The sequence below is a fragment of the Schistocerca piceifrons genome, chromosome X (genome assembly GCF_021461385.2).
Source record: "Schistocerca piceifrons isolate TAMUIC-IGC-003096 chromosome X, iqSchPice1.1, whole genome shotgun sequence".
Lineage (NCBI taxonomy): Eukaryota > Metazoa > Arthropoda > Insecta > Orthoptera > Acrididae > Schistocerca > Schistocerca piceifrons.
Window position 1 is genome coordinate 428,404,481 of NC_060149.1, and position 16,336 is coordinate 428,420,816.

General features: G+C 43.5%; 1 protein-coding gene across 2 annotated transcripts in view; it reads left to right on the forward strand.

The window, feature by feature from the left end:
• Positions 1-2,355: 2,355 nt before the first annotated feature.
• Positions 2,356-16,336, forward strand: part of LOC124721205 (activator of 90 kDa heat shock protein ATPase homolog 1) — a 96,356-nt gene continuing 82,375 nt past the window's right edge. Inside the window, exon 1 of one of the 2 annotated variants that reach the window (XM_047246055.1) lies at positions 2,356-2,395. The gene's annotated coding sequence lies outside the window, so the exon portion shown is untranslated. Of the gene's footprint in view, positions 2,558-16,336 lie in introns of both variants that reach the window. The other variant, XM_047246054.1, reaches the window with a different exon arrangement.

Genomic DNA, 16,336 nt, shown 5'->3' on the forward strand with positions numbered 1-16,336 from the left:
CACATGTAGGTAGTGTTCCTGGTCTTTCCTTTCAACCTGTAAGAAAGCATTGCTGTATTTGGTCACAGTTCAGTATTTAACGTTATCTAAGACCCCTTCTTTGAAGTATTTTCTCATGATGCAAGCAAACTTGGGCTGTGTTGTGTCTTTTGGTAGTCTGATGATGATGTAGGTGGTGGATCAGAGGTTATGTATTGGAGTCACTGGTGGGCAACAATGAAGTGGAGCCGTCTACAGTCTGGATTCTTTGTTCTGGAGTCATTGATTAGGTGGTGGATGTTCCTTATTTCTGCCATCCATCAGTGGAAGGGGCCAGTTTTTTTTCCAGCACTTTTCATTCCCACCTTGGAGGCGGCAGGGTGGGCCTTATGAGAGCTTGCTGTATTGCTCTTTGTCAGCCTAAAGGTGAGGATATGTTATTCTGTTTTGCACCTATATTTGTTTGCATGTGATGCTAGGGTAATGACGGGGAATTAGACTAATGTCTCCCAATTGAGACTGTAGGAGAAGTTGGAAGGGGCAGTTCTGACATTCGTCTTACAACCAAGAGGAATCCTCCAAAAACCCTGGCTAGCACTGTTATTGTTTCCACCTATGTATCAGTCCTAGTGTTGGCGTGAACTTATCTGGAGGTTGGACTTCCAACTACTGGTGTATCTTCTATTGCTGTGTTGTACTCACATCAGTGTTTCATCTTCATGGTTTCTGTTGTACAGCCTCATTTGGTGATATATGTCAGGTTGTGCTCACCAGCGATTCCTGTAGTATCTTGCTGTTCAACATGTATTTATTGCTGTTAACAAATTCAATCGTCTGTATCTCCTGGCTGTTCATGGCTGGTTTGGTGACTCCCTTGCGACTGTCCAACTTGGCTTCTTCAACTACTCCTGTCGTCTGTATGGCAAGGTTTATCATCATGCTCAAGTGGGGCTTTGGTTGGGATGTTTGCATCGCCTGATTGTGCATCACATTGGCCTCGTTCTGGGAGGCCATCAAGACACTGCTGTGCATGCCTGTCTGCACTGCCCTCGCTCCCTTTTGTGGCCACCAATGGTAGGCCTCCCACAATAGGAGACTGGTGGCCTCCATCTCAGCATGGAGTGTTATTCTAACGCATGACTCTGCTTCCTCTAGTCCAGTGTCGATGTTGGCACATTGGTCATTGTCTCTGCCTCATCACTGCACCATCTTCTGCAACCACAATGTGCTATTATTCTCTGCCCACTGACAGAGACTGCCTTCTATCTCCACCCCACAGCTGGCTTCCCTCCCCACCACTCTCACTGGTAGTGGGGGCCTCTGGCTGCACTGGATAGAAGGCTGCTGTGGCTGCACTGGAGAGAAGGCTGTTGCTGGTTCACGTTGCTCATCGCCAAGGACGAAGCAGTGGTCCTCCCATGTCTTAGTCGCCTCCATCGCTTCTTGGTGCTCTCGACCAGTGCCGAATTCGTCTTCTTTTGTCTCAGTTCACTGGTGGTGTTGAGATCTGAGAAGGCATTGCAGCCTCACCAGTTTGCACCCTAAGGGGGTGGAGAAGACTGCTTGAGAACTTGCACTACGCTCTTTCCAGCCGATTGGTGTACAATAGCAGTTTATTTATTTAATATTTTTGAATTATTGCAATTACTCATATTTTACAAAATTTACGATTACATGTTTTCCAAAATGAATAAAACAAAATTTAAAATCACCTTTAATTTTGACATTTTATAAGAAAAGGAATTTAATTATAGGTTCACATATAACATGTTGCTAGTATTATTCATATTTTACAGGTTACAAACTTCTTAAATTAATATGTTTAAGGTGCCATAATTACTTACATGTTTTAATTGAATCAAATACCTCTACAAATTAAATGAAAGTAAGTGAAAGTAAATTGAGTAATTTAATCGCTTCACTCCTGCTAGAAAGCCCCCATGAGTGGAATGTAACATCAGCAAAAAAACTCTCCCCCCTACCCGCACACACACCAAATTACTGATACTGTGACAGTAGAGAAGACTGGTTTAACAACTTGATCTTATGATTAGGGATTTATTGAGAATAGCTATATTGTGAGGCAGCAACTCAGTAATTACCACAATTGTTTTAATTTTAATTTATAGATCAGTTGTTTTCATAGGAAAAGTGATTTATTGGTACTATTTTATACCTTTTAATTCATAGTCACCCATTACAGATTGCAGTTAGAACATTGATAACAGGCAGCAAGCACAGAAAAGAAATAGTGCAGCTGTCCACTCATGGGAACATTGAAAACATGATGCAGCAACTTCTTACAGGGATAGCAAGTGCCAATACTACTTCACATGATGAAGTTGGCCACATATTTCTCCCCAGAACGAAGATCTTTGGAATTTAAGCTTGTGTTTCCAGAAGTTGCGAGATGCAGGTGTGATTGTTAAATTAGTACTAAAGTCTGAGTGAAGTCAGTAGTTTAGCGAAAATAATTTTTGAAGGAGTTTCGTTGTTTGCTGTACAGACTGTGATATAGATTGTGTCACCATCTAATTCTTAATTTTCGAGGACCCTCTCAGCGTCTACCGGTCACTCGGTATGTAGACGATAGTTCAGAAGTATTCTTATGACCTAACTTTATTTTCCAGACGCAGGAGATGCTTCTTAGGTAGTGCTTTAATTGGCAGCAAGGCCGAGAAGAGTGAAAATACGTCTGTGACGTGAAATCAGTAGCTGATGAAACTTTAGAAGCGATAAAATGGAACTAATAGAAATGAGCTGTCAGTTATTCACGATCGTTAAAGATGTAGTGCGTAACTGCGATTTATGTGATCATTTGTGTCTGAAGTATGGCCTTGATTCTGTGCCTCAACATTTTCTAGAAAATGGTATCACCAGTAGACTATATCGGGACTGTGTTTTTAAAAAATGATTGTGCTACAGCACGGTGAGCTAATTCTCTAATGCACGAACGATAACTTCAGGAAATGCGGAAGAGGTCGTAAACATAGTATTTCGTACATTGGTCTTGCACAAAGCGGTAAAATTAAATTTTGATTGACTTGCAAGAGAGAGTAACATACGTTGTCTTTGTTGGCGGCACGTAGTTCTTGAATGTGAGAATGAAAGTTTGCGCGGAAAAGTTCTGATTTACATTACTTAAGATCATTTCCATGAAACTAAGTAGGTAATCCTGTTGCCGAGGAGACTCGGGTATACACCTTTGATATGTAAGTTGTGAAATTTAATCCGCAGGTAAAGTTATGAAGTGATACGATGAACAACTTGGTTGAGCTAAGCCTGTTAAATTTGTTGAAATTATGAGCTTCAAGGCATTTGCTAGTTACATGAGTAATTTCAACCAATTACTATGGTTAATAAACTTTGGGATTTAGAGGGACATTAATGAGGATGATCAAAGTCTCTTGCATTGACTAGAATATATGCTGCATTCATTTTTGTCAAGTTGGTGTGTGATGGAAAAGGGTTAGAACCAGAATTTGTAGGCCTAACTGTGGAATTAAAATTTTAAGTAAGATCAGTTGGGATATAGAAGGGTTAATGCAAGAACCATGAGAAGTGATAAAATAGAATTCAAATTGGGACAAAGATTTTTATTACATATATTGAAGTAACTTAAATAAAAATCAATTTTATACGAAGATGATTGAGGTATGTGCAGTAACATCCTCACATTCTGTTGATAATTTAAACACCACTACAAAGTTCATAAACGATTTCAGCTCCCTCTATATGAAGGGACAATATACTAGCTACAATTAAGGACTTTAGAAAATTAATATTGAGCAGGTGGATAAAAGAAAATATTTAGTAAATGTAATTTAACCAGTGGCAACACATTTAGGGGGAAAGTAACAGGAAAGATCTGATAGAGAAAATGATTTGGTGAAAGTGTAAGTGAAAGTTCAACGTAAATGATAATAGAAAGGAGGAAGGTTAGAATGAGCTTGAATTGGGAAGGAAATTTGTGTTTTTTTGCAAAAGTACCAGTCTGACATTTGCCATGAATGATTTAAGCAAACCACAGAAAACCTGAATCTGATTGGTCATATAGAGATTTGAACTACCATCCTCTAGAATGAAGAGTCCAGTGTCTAAACCACAGAGCATTCACGCTCAGTCATGATATTAGGGATTTTATAGAATATTATCCAGAAGTAAGCAAAACTATTAGGAAATGTCTGAGAGGATGCAAGGTGATGCAATGACAATTTGAAAAGCATGGGAAAAGGGGCAAAACCGAAGATTGCACTAGCCCTACCACATATCAACTTTGACCTATGACATCAGGATGGTGGACGCTGCTATTTAAAGTGTGTACAAAATGGGGACTGTGATATCACTAATTACACATGTGAAAAGGACATAAGTAGTACGAAAAACATTTAAACTGCAGAAAAACAAAGAAACAAGTGGGACAACTATTGAAATTTGGTGGTTTTGGATGAGGATAAACTAAATATAAGACAATACTAACAATTAAGAAGTACCAACATAAATACTAGCACAATAATAAAGCAAACAAAAATTTGAACAATTGCTGAAACCATAATAAAACAGTTGGTATTGGAAATTTTCCTTGACCTATAGCTCAACCGGAAATTCCTTTGATCTGTGTAGCTCAAACGAACCAATGTAGGTAACAAAATCTGATACCTACCATTTGTAATCGAACCTAATTACTGACAGTTAACATCACAACCTAGGAATTCATAAAAATTTTGCATTAACACCAGTTTTGTTATACAACAAACACAAAGGCATCTACACACATATCATACATAGATGTATCACTATTTAAAAAATCAAACCATAAAATCAATGTATCAAACAAGGTCACCTGACCTGCAAATCTAGGAACAACAAAAATAAATCAACAACACAATATCTTGAATATCTGGTCTAAACCACAAACCCCTCAGCCCCCATGTGCGCCCCCCCCCCCCTGCTCCCCCACCGTCCTTGGGTAGAATGCCAAATATTATCCTTCTGGCAATGCCAGTGGTCTCTTGGCAGAGTTGCAGCAACTTTGGTAAGTCCTGTATCTTTTCCACAATCTTAACACGTAACAAACTCTGCAGTTAAACCAAATAATCCTAGGAATTTAGATGTGGTAAACAATAACATTTTGTCCCCCACTGCTGCATGCAGGGACCTCTTTATGAAATTATATATATATATATATATATATATATATATATATATATATATATATATATATATATATATAAAAAAAACCTCCAACCATAAACTATACACTGCATTAACAATTCCCAACCTATAAACTCCCCATGGCGGCCAACATCAAAATAACTCAATACCTAACTGCCACAAGCTCTTCCAGTATTCTAACAAATAGCACTTGTGGAGTCCATTGAATCACTAATATCACTATGAACCAATTTAGAAACATAAACATCCCCAACTAGGTTGCCGCCCTATACTCACATGCCACAATCCATTTCAAGTGCACTGTGCCGTCATGATTGCAAATAACACAACCGTTAAGTCTTGGGTCAATGAAGCCAAGTGGTACTGTAAACTTCAGTCAATCCAAGAAAGAATACATACAGAACTTTTTTAGGGTACACCTCATACGTACATAAGATGGCAGATATTGCAGTAAGTATTCATATGTGAACCAGGAATACAGATAGTTAATCATTGATTATGAAGGAAATGCCAGTAGAGGTGTATAAAGCCGTTCAAGGAACAGAGACAGAAAAGTTATCTGGTGATGGTGTTTCAGTAGGGAAGACTAAAGGTAGAGGTAAATTAATACATAGTCAGCTTTCATAATTACACACAGAATTTCTATGTAGGAAGAAAATTCCTCAAAACAGGATCATTGCTTTAAATGTTGTACGTAATGAGAAAGTAAGCAGACAAGGTGTGGATAAAAACTATGTTTATATGTCCCTTCCAGCCACACGACATTTCCATTTCCATAATGTCGAAAATTTTCATTACAATTATTACTAGCCACATAGGAACAGCACTGGATTTTAATCAAACCAAATTTCAAAATTGTAAACACAATTGTGGAATAAGTTACTGAGTATAAAGTAGAGAATAACTTGTATTAATTGACATTTGTAAAATCATTTGACATGGTTCAAACAGATATGTAATAATATGTATTGAGAAACAAGACATTGGCTCAGTCTGTGTTACTATACTGAAGAACACATGCTCAGTGCTTCAGGTTACACAAATCATCATTATATAGTGGTAAATCCAAAATTGAAAGAGTTTGACAAGGATAGTGGGTTCTTGCATACAGCCAGATTGTTGTCAGACAAGAGAAAAAGATTCCTCCCACCCCCAAATTTGCTGCATGTGGCTGGACCCAACCTGGTCTGTGCCTAGACAATTTGTGTTGGATATGTGCTGTTTGAAATGTTTGGGATCTATGTGAATTGCATGTAAGGTTGTTCTACATCGGTGTGGGGACTGGGCTGAGTTGGCTTACTTATGTGGGTGGTTGTCTGTCTAGAGACCTGGAATAGTGTTACGCAATGATCCATAGTGGTGGGGTTGAAAAGCTAATCATTTGATGGGACATAGCAGGATCTGGTGTGGGCAGACTGCACGGTGGCAGTATCTGGCGGCTGGAAATCGTAAGGTGTTCTATGAAGACACTGAATGCGTTAATTCTCCACATCCAGAATGTGGGGGTGCTTTCTAATTGCTGTTGTTGAACAGTGATTTATTATAGGCTCAAAAATAGTATCTATACTGACTAGAATGTCTCACCCACAGCCAATTCCACCCACAGTTGCCGGCCGGAGTGGCCGAGCGGTTCTAGGCGCTACAGTTTCGAACCGCGTGACCGCTACGGTCGCAGGTTCAAATCCTGCCTCGGGCATGGTTGTGTGTGATGTCCTTAGGTTAGTTAGGTTTAAGTAGTTCTAAGTTCTAAGGGACTGATGAGCTCAGCAGTTAAGTCCCATAGTGCTCAGAGCCATTTGAACCACCCACAGTTGGATGTTTTTTGAAAGTCTGGTATGTTTGGTTTGCTCTTTGACTGGGAGGGGTATGGCAACTGCAGGTGCTGAATTTCATTGTTGTTGCAAAATTCTATGAAATGTTAATGTGAATTGTGATATGTTGTTTTTGGCAGTGACATTTTAAGTTCATCGGTGGTGAGTGTTAGTCAACTAAATCTACCAATAATGCATGTTGGCTTTGTCCTATGATGTGATGTTGTGCTATGTGAAGAGTACAGAAATCAGAAAAAAAATTATTTTGCATTTGTATAATTTTTAGAATGTAGGTCGTGGTGGCAGTGTGAACTGTAATGTAGCTTGAGATATAGGTTAGGTTGAAATGTGACAGTTTGGGTTGGTAAAGCCAGTGAATGTGAATACAAAATCTTGGATATGGTGACAGGCTGAATTGCAGTGTAACCTGAGGCCTTTGTTTAGTTGAAAAGTGGTAAATTTGGTTGTTAGTTAGTATGTGGTGGTATTGAGGGCTTCAGATTTGTTGGCCTGGATAACTTGTGTTGCTTAGCTGTGTATAGTTGTAAATAGTGTACCATTTCTTATTAATATATGTCCTAAAGGTAGCACATGACCTTGAATTTAATTTGCAGTGTAAACCTAAATTCAGCAAAAACAGGGTTATATGTCACTAGGTTTTGTAAATGCTCTTGAGAGTTTTCGTGTAACTACTATATCATAAAGGTAGTTCGCACAAGTAGGAATTTATTTTTCTATGAGTCATGACTATTGACCCACAATCTCTTATACAGGGTGCCTCAAAAGAAAGTTTAGGCTATATTGGATGTGGGGAAAAAAAGTTTATTATTGAAGTATAAAGTTTAGAAATTTGCTACTTAAAAAGGAATTTAAATGCAATGTAGCACAGCTATGGCACTCACTTAAAAGAAGAAAATTTTGGATGATGGCTCAGCATGCCATGGATATTTTCTTTCAAGCCCTCAGGGCTCAGTATTCATTTGTTAGGTACAGGTTTGGTGACCCTGGGGTTCCTGAGCTGGGAACTGGAAAGCGCTGCCAGTCCTATCAGCATAGGTTCTTAGCACGCTTCAGTGACCATTGTGCAGTGTGGCGGTGAAATGTTGTGTGTCACCTTGGTGTGACTGCCCAGATTGCGAGGATGGTAAAAACCTCTACAAAAAACCTTAATCTCAAGGTGTGCTGTGTGCTCATGAGATGCATGCCTGTTGAGATTGAACAGTTATTAGTGGGCGACCTCTGGGGAACCTGCCACAGCTTAGTTGTATAAGGCTTACCTAGGCATGTGCGACTATGTCTAGGTGGAGTAGCTCTGTCCAGCTGCTCGTGGGACCAGCATGGGTCTGCAGAAACCTTGTCTTCCTCCTCCCAATGAAAAGTGTGGGCGGCTGGTAGGTTCCAACACGTAATCAAACAAGAGGGCGCGTGTAGCCAGTGCTCTAGACTTGGGCATTACATAGACTGTGTCATTGCTGAGTAATAGACCACACGTTGGTGGCCAGAATGTGTTTCTTGTAATTAAACAAAAAGAGGGGAGCTTTGAGAAAGTTTCACCATTTAACATACAAAAAGATTTAGAGGAAATCACTGGAAATTTTAAATCTGCCAAGTGCTTGTGAAACGAGACACTATTGATAGAAACATCCAATTCCCAACAAGTGAAGAACATCGAGAAAGCTCAGTGCCTCGGGAAGTATGCAACAGAAAGTGAACTGCACAACAGCTTGAATTGTCGCAAAGGTGCTGTGACTTAAACGGATCTGGTTGATATTCCCTGAGAAGAACTGAAAGCTGAGTGGTCCCAGGAAGACGTTGTTGATGTACAGAACATAGTGAAACAGGTCGATGGCAATCTCATGAAATCACTTGTTTATACGGACTTACAGCAGTGCAAAACTTCCAGAGCATGTAAAAGCTGGTTTCCTCTACCTCAGTGTGTGGTCTTACGCGTAGGGACTCAGTTGTTCTCTACCGTCTCTGAATTGGACATACGCAGTTGACCCACAGCTATCTCCTTCGCCGTGAGAACCTGCCCAAGTGTCGCTGTGAGGCAGGGCTGACAGTGGTCCATCTTCTGATGGACTGCCCCCTTTTAGCCCCCTTGCGGCAGTCCTTTAATTTACCAGCTGCACTTCCTTTAATTCTAGGTGACGATGCCTCTATGGCTGACTCAGTTTTACGTTTTATCTGTGCAGCTGGGTTTTATCACTCACTCTAGTGTGGGCACTCTCACGTGATTTCTCAGGCTACACCCACTCCAGCGACTTTTAATTGTGACGTGGATACCAAAAGAGTGTCTTTTTATGGTAACAAGTTGTGTTGGTACCTCTATCAACGCTTTCCAGCTGGAGGTTATTTGTTTGTAGTTGAATGGTTGACCTTTTACCTGATCTATCAACCACTGTAATCTGTTTTACTCTAGTCAATTATTTGCTCTGCTCCTTTTAAGTGTCCTCTATTTTGTGTTATTGCGGTGTTCATTTTAGCTCTATACCCCTTGGTGTTCCCTCCCTCTGGGTGCAGAGGTTACGCTTTTACTGTATAGGCCTTTCACAAGTATATCTGTTTGGAACAGGGGACTGATGACCTCAACGTTTAGCCCCCATCAAACCCCAAAACCAACCAACCATTGTGTGGTTTTGTTTTCTTAACCCAATCCGCTGTTTTACATGACAGTGCTTTGGGCACACATCCTCAGGTTGTAAAGGAGCAGCCAGTTGTGCCAAATGTGGTAAGATCGCTCATGAAGGTGTTGGTTGTTCATCTCCTCCAAAGTGTGTAAACGGTCTAGAGTAGGGACTGCAATGCCTTCCTTGAAGAAAGCAAGATAAGAGATCAAAACAACTAAGCACATATGTTATGATGAGGCCAAAAAGATCTATAAGGCCATGCAGCCCCCCCCCCCCCCCCCCCTCCAAAGTTTGCCACCTCCTTTGTGTCTGCTCTTAAACAACCACTTCACAATACCGATGCTGCTACCCAAATGAAGGTTGATAGTGTCAACCCTAGCACCTGCTTGTGCCAGTGCACTTGGGCTGCTGCAGTTCCAAAGCCTAGACTTTCTCCCAAAACATCAGACAAGTTTGCTGTCACTGACATAGTGGAGCTTTCTGCTCCTCCAAAGTTTGTCTGGTCCACTGTCCAGTGGTGCTGCTATCACTGCTGTAGTTTCAGCTCCAAAGTCTACCCAGAGCAAAAAGCTGAAGGCCAAGCATCCCCTGCAGACAGTTGGGAAGCTGTGAGATGATGATGATGATGATGATATCATACTATCTGATGTCTTTCATGATGACTCTGAGGTAGAACTAATAGACCTTGATGTCGCACTGGGGCAATCGTCTTGCTCAAAGACTGAGGCCCCAGCCATTACAGGCTCACCTCCCTGACAGAAAGATGGGCTGAAAGTGTAACCCCTGTGATAGATGGCTCCTGTATTGCAGCGGAACGTTAACAGGTTCAGGACACACATGTAGGAACTGAAACTGCTAGTGCAGGAGCTCCCTGTGTCTGTGTTTACAAGAAACACATTTTAAAGCCACTGTCACACCTGTGCTATGTGGCTATACCCTCCACTGGAAGGATGTAGGCCCGAGGTATCCTGCCTGTCGTAAGAGGTGACTAAAAGGAGTCTCGCACTTTTCGGCCCTATAAATTCAGGTCCCATTTTATGGTTTGATCTGCCACTTTACAAATTCTACAGAATTACCGGCCTTTTGGGGAAGGACGCCTTGTGTGGTGCATGAGTTACCCATAGTGCTCTTAGATTTGATCTCCTGAGTCTCTTGTCATGGCTTTGCATCTCCACCTGCAGTTCAGCTACTTGGCCGAGGGCACTTTTTCGGGGTATGTCATCTTCTTCCATCTTCTTCCATTGTCTCCTGTCCTCTTTTGTCCCCATGACAGTATTGGTTTTGCCCCTATGACCGTATTGGATTTTTCTGTGCCCAATATCCAGCACTGTAGCCAGTCCGTTGTGGTGGGGCCGTCATGTACCCGTTTGGTGGTAGCCCCCCCTGACAACACAGGGATCACACTGCTGATGCCTGAGCTGTGAACTCTCTACGTATGCCAAGGAGTAGATGCCTGTCTCCCTCATGCATGAGGTCTCCCAGCAATGCCCATCGTGCAAGGTGACCTTTGCTGTGGCTGGGTGGCACCCGTGGGGAGAGCCCCTGATCAGAGTGGGTGGCATCAGGGCGGATGACCCGCAATGAAGTCGACTAAGTCATCTCTTGCTGGTGACCGTACGGCACCAGCTGTCTCTAAGATGGGCAAGATAGAGTACAATGCGGACTGATGTGGCCCTAAATAGTTTCCCTCCCTCGCTACGCCATGGGGGGCACAGAGGTCTACAGAAAGAAGAGAGCCATATTCGCCTCGGTATGTAATCTGTAGCAGAATGGATGGGGACTCCTTTCTATCTATGAAGCATCAATTTTTTGTTGAACATATTGAGGATAAGTTTGGGGAAGTGACTGAGCTGTCAAAGATGAGAAGCAGTGCAGTCTTGATTCAGACAGCATCCCCAGCCCAATCCCGGGCGTTACTCGCTTGTGACTGGCTAGGTGATATTTCTGTTTCCATCACTCCCCATAAAAACCTCAACATTGTCCAGGGGATTATTTTCCATCGCGACTTCCTCTTGCAGTCTGATGATGAGCTCCGCGCTAATCTAGAACGGTGGGGTGTTTATTTCATCCGGCGTGTTTACAGGGGACCCAAAGACAACAGGGTTGCTACTGGTGCCTTCATCTTGGCCTTTGAGGTTGATCCATTGCCTGAAAAGGTCAAGGTGATGGTTTACCGCTGTGTGGTTAATCCATATGTCCCTCCCCTTATGCGGTGCTGGAAATTTGGGCATGTCTTCCCGCTGCACTTCCAATGCCACATGTCAAGACAGCGGATGTCCACTGCATCCAGATACTCCCTGTGCACCTCCTCCCACTTGTATCAGCTGCCGGGGAGCAGCACTCCCCCTGCTCACCAGACTGCACAGTACTCCAAAAGGATAGGAAAATCGTGGAGTAAAAGACCCTGGACCGGGTGACTTACCAAGATGCTAAGCTTAAATTTGAACGATTACACCCCGTTCAGTTGACGTCCACATATGCTGCATCTACATTACCATCGCCATCACAAGTACCAGTCTTACCACTCTCTGTGCCATGAACAGTGGACCCTCCGGGCCTCCAGAAGACATCTGCCCCTTTGGTAGTAGGGGGAAAATCTCCTTCTGTTGCTCCCATAGTACCTACTTCGGGAGCAAGCGCAGCCCCCCCCCTCCCCCCCCCCCCCCCCCCGCCCCCCAAACATGGGGGACATCGGTCCCCTCCCCCCAGCCAGAGAAGCAACAGTCTCCTCCAGCTCATCTCATGTGGAAGGGGTCCCTTGAGACCCACTCTCTCAAGATCTCCACTAATGTTACAGTGGACACTCCCCAGTGGCTAAAGGAGCCGAAAGCTGCTGGACGAAGAGCTTCAGTCTTCCTCCGTGCCTGAAGCTACTTCAGGGAACAAGCCCCTAAAGAGAAGTGAGAGGGCAAGCAAACAAAGAAGGTCTGCTAAGAAAAAGGACCCTCCGGTGGCCCCATCACACCACTTCCTACCAATTCTGCACCGCGGATGAGGTGGAGAGCTTGGCATCCCCCAAGGACGTGGATCTCACTGATGTTTCATTCACAATAGGAATGGATACAAATACTCAGTCGGTAGCAGCAGGTGACCCTGAGGTGTAATCTGCCTCCTTACATGCTTCATGCCTTCCCAGCTTCACGATAACGTCATCCTCCAGTGGAATTGCTGCAGTTTTTTCCACCACCTGGCTGAGCTACAGCAACTGATAAGCTTTCCACGTGCTTTCTGCATTGCCCTCCAGGAAACCTGGTTCCTGGCAATGCGGACCCCTGTCCTTTGCAGCTGAAGGGGATATTACAAGAACCGTAGTGACTATAATACTGTGTCAGGTGGAGTTTGTGTCTGTTCTGAACTCAGTATACAGTGAACCTGTGCTGCTTCAAACCCCTCTTGAAGCTGTGGCTGTCAGGATAAGAATGGCACAGGAAATAACTGTCTGCAACATATATCGTCCTCCAGATGGTGCAGTATCCCTGAACACATTGGCTGCACTGATTCAACAACACTCTAAACATTTCCTACTTTTAGGAGATTTTAATACCCATAACCCCTTGTGGGGTGGCACTGTGCTTACTGGCTGAGGTGGAGATGTTGAAGCTTTCCTGTCTCAACTCGACCTCTGCCTCTTAAATACTGGGGACACCACACATTTCAGTGTGGCTCATGGAACTTGGCCATTGATTTATCCCTCTGCAGCCCAGGACTTCTCCCATCTGTCCACTGGAGATCCCACGATGACTTGTGTGGTAGTGACCACTTTCCCATCTTCCTACCACTCCCCCAGCGCTATTACACTGGACGTCAACCAAGATGGGCTGTAAACAAGGCAGACTGGGAAGATTTCAATTCTGCTGTCACCGTTGAATCTCCTGCACATGGTACCATCGATGTGGCAGTTGAGAGTTGAGCAGGTCACTAGAACGATCATTTCTGTGGCAGAAAGCACGATCTGTTGTTCTGTAGGGTTCCCCCCCCCCCCCCCCCCCCCCCCCCCCCCCCCCCGCCCCCCCCCCCCCCCGCCCCGGTGAAAATCAGTACCTTGGTGGTCAGTGGAAATTGCTGAGAGGCCGTTAAAGAGCGTTGGCGAGCTCTACAGTGACAAAAGTGGCACTCTTCCCTAGAGCACCTAATAGCTTTTAAACGGCTCCATGCCCGCGTTCACCAGCTTATAAAAAGACAGAAACAGGGGTGTTGGGAGGGGAACCTCTCGGCCATTGGGTGCCATATGTCACTTTCCCAAGTCTGGACGAAGATCAGACAGATTTGTGGGTACCAGATCCTGACAGGTGTTACTGGCATTAACATCAATGGTGTGTTACCTACCAACGCAAACTCAATTTCAGAGCACTTTGCTGAGCACTGTGCTTGAGCCTCTGTGTTAGAGAATTATCCCCCAGCATTTTGCACCCTCAAATGGCGGATGGAAAGGAAAGCCCTTTCGTTCAGTGTACGTCACAGTGAACCCTATAATGCTCCAGTTACAGAGTGGGAGCTCCTCAGTGTCCTTGTACATTGCCTTGACACAGCTTCTGGGCCAGGTCGGATCCACAGTCAGATAATTAAACATCTCTCATCCGACTACAAGCGACATCTCATCTTCAACTGGGTCTGGTGCAATGGCGTCTTGCCATCTCAGTGGCAGGAGAGCATAATCATCCCAGTGCTAAAACCCAGTAAAAACCTGCTTGATGTGGATAGCTATTGGCTCATCAGCCTCACCAATGTTCATTGTAAGCTGTTAGGACGTATGGTAAGCTGGCAGTTGTGTTGGGTCCTGGAGTCACATGGCCTACTGGCTCCATGTCAGGGCGGCTTCCGCCAGGGGCACTCTAATAATCTTGTGTCCCTCGAGTCTGCCATCCGAACAGCCTTTTCCAGATGCCAGCACCTTGTTGCTGTCTTTTTTTTTTATCTACACAAAGCATATGACACCACCTGGCGACATCATATCCTTGCCACATAATACGGGTGGGGTCTCAGAGGCCTGCTCCCGATTTTTATCCAGAATTTCCTGTCGCTCTGTACTTTCCATGTCCAAGTTGGTGCCTCCCATAGTTCCTCCTCATATCCAGGAGAATGGAGTCCCACAGGGCTCTGTATTGAGTTTACCTCTTTTTTTTAGTGGCCATTAACGGACTAGCAGCAGCTGTCGGGTCGTTGGTCTCACCTTCTCTGTATGCAGACGACTTCTGCATTTCGTACTGCTCCTCCAGTACTGGTGTTGGTGAGCGGCACCTACAGGGAGCTATCCACAAGGCGCAGTCATGGGCTCTAGCCCACAGCTTCCAGTTTTCTACTGCGAAGTCATGTGTCGTGCACTTCAGTTGGCGTTGTACCGTTCATCCGGAAACTTAACTTTATCTTAATGACAATCCACTCACTGTAGTGGAGAAATATTCTTAGGACTGGTTTTAGACACCCATTTCACGTGGCTTCCTCATCTTCATCAGCTGAAGCAGAAGTGCTGGCAGCACCTCAATGCTCTCCGCTGCCTGAGCAAAACCAACTGGGGTGCAGATTGCTCTACACTGCTGCAGCTCTACGGAGCCCTTGTTCAATCCCGCCTTGACTATGGGAGTCTGGTTTATGGTTCGGCGGTGCCGTCAGTGTTGCATTTACTCGACCCAATGCACCACTGTGGAGTTAGACTGGTAAGAGGAGCTTTTGGAACAAGTCCAGTGACCAGCGTCATGGTGGAGGCCGGTGTAGCGCTACTTTATGGTAGCACAGGAAAGGTTCAGTTAATGAAAGGACTAGGTGACAATTCTCAAACATGATTGACTTTGTTACAATATAACTCTCTGAGCAAGTTTCGTTCCTTGGTACTGATTTAAAAAAAAAAAAAACAAACCACAGAGCATAAAATTTTAAGACAGAGCTTCTCATAAAAACATTACTCTAATTAAATATAGAAATATCCAAAACAAATTTAAGCTGACAAGTAATTGGCTTTAGAGTTAACTTCTGCAATAGTTCAACACAGGAGCATTAAACAAACTCGTGGTTTTAAAACTACGCCACCACTCACGCAACTACAAATGCATCAAGAGATAATGGTTTTAATTGGAGGCGCATACTTAAAGCAGGATTACACAGCTTTCTTTTCATTACGCATAAACTGCTGCTCTCAGGAAGAGCCCTTTTACTCTCGAACAATCAGCAGGCCCAGCTCGCCTGTCTCCTCAGGCAGGTCATTGTACACACGGGAGAGAACACAAAGTACCAAGACAAGCTTCTAAAACACACAAACAAATGGTTTAAGTCAACAAGCCTCAAAAAACATGTTCATATACGTGCTTCAGGGAATACAGGCCAAACAATAATGACAATTTAAACTATGGCCTGGAAAACTTCAAGAAACCAATTGGTCCAGTAAATAAAATTAAAAAAAAAAAAAAAAAAAAATAATCACACTTGATAAACCATGAAAACACGGGCATTTCACTACTAAGGAAATAGTTCAGGACTGGCAGTTAGCAATACCTATAGCACAGATTGAAGTAGCTGATGAGAATTTCGAATGAGGGAACAAGAGGCAGCAATACATTAAATCATGTTGTTAGCACAGTTAATAGGCTGAAATTTTGCTCAAAAATGATCCATGGTTCCTATACCGTTGTGAGCAGAAACAAGGCTGTCCACTCAGTCCCGTCAACCAATCATCAGAATCACCAACGCCACTACCAATAGCCTCAGTTCTACGCGTTGCTAGCTTATACTGCCATCCAGTGTGCTTCC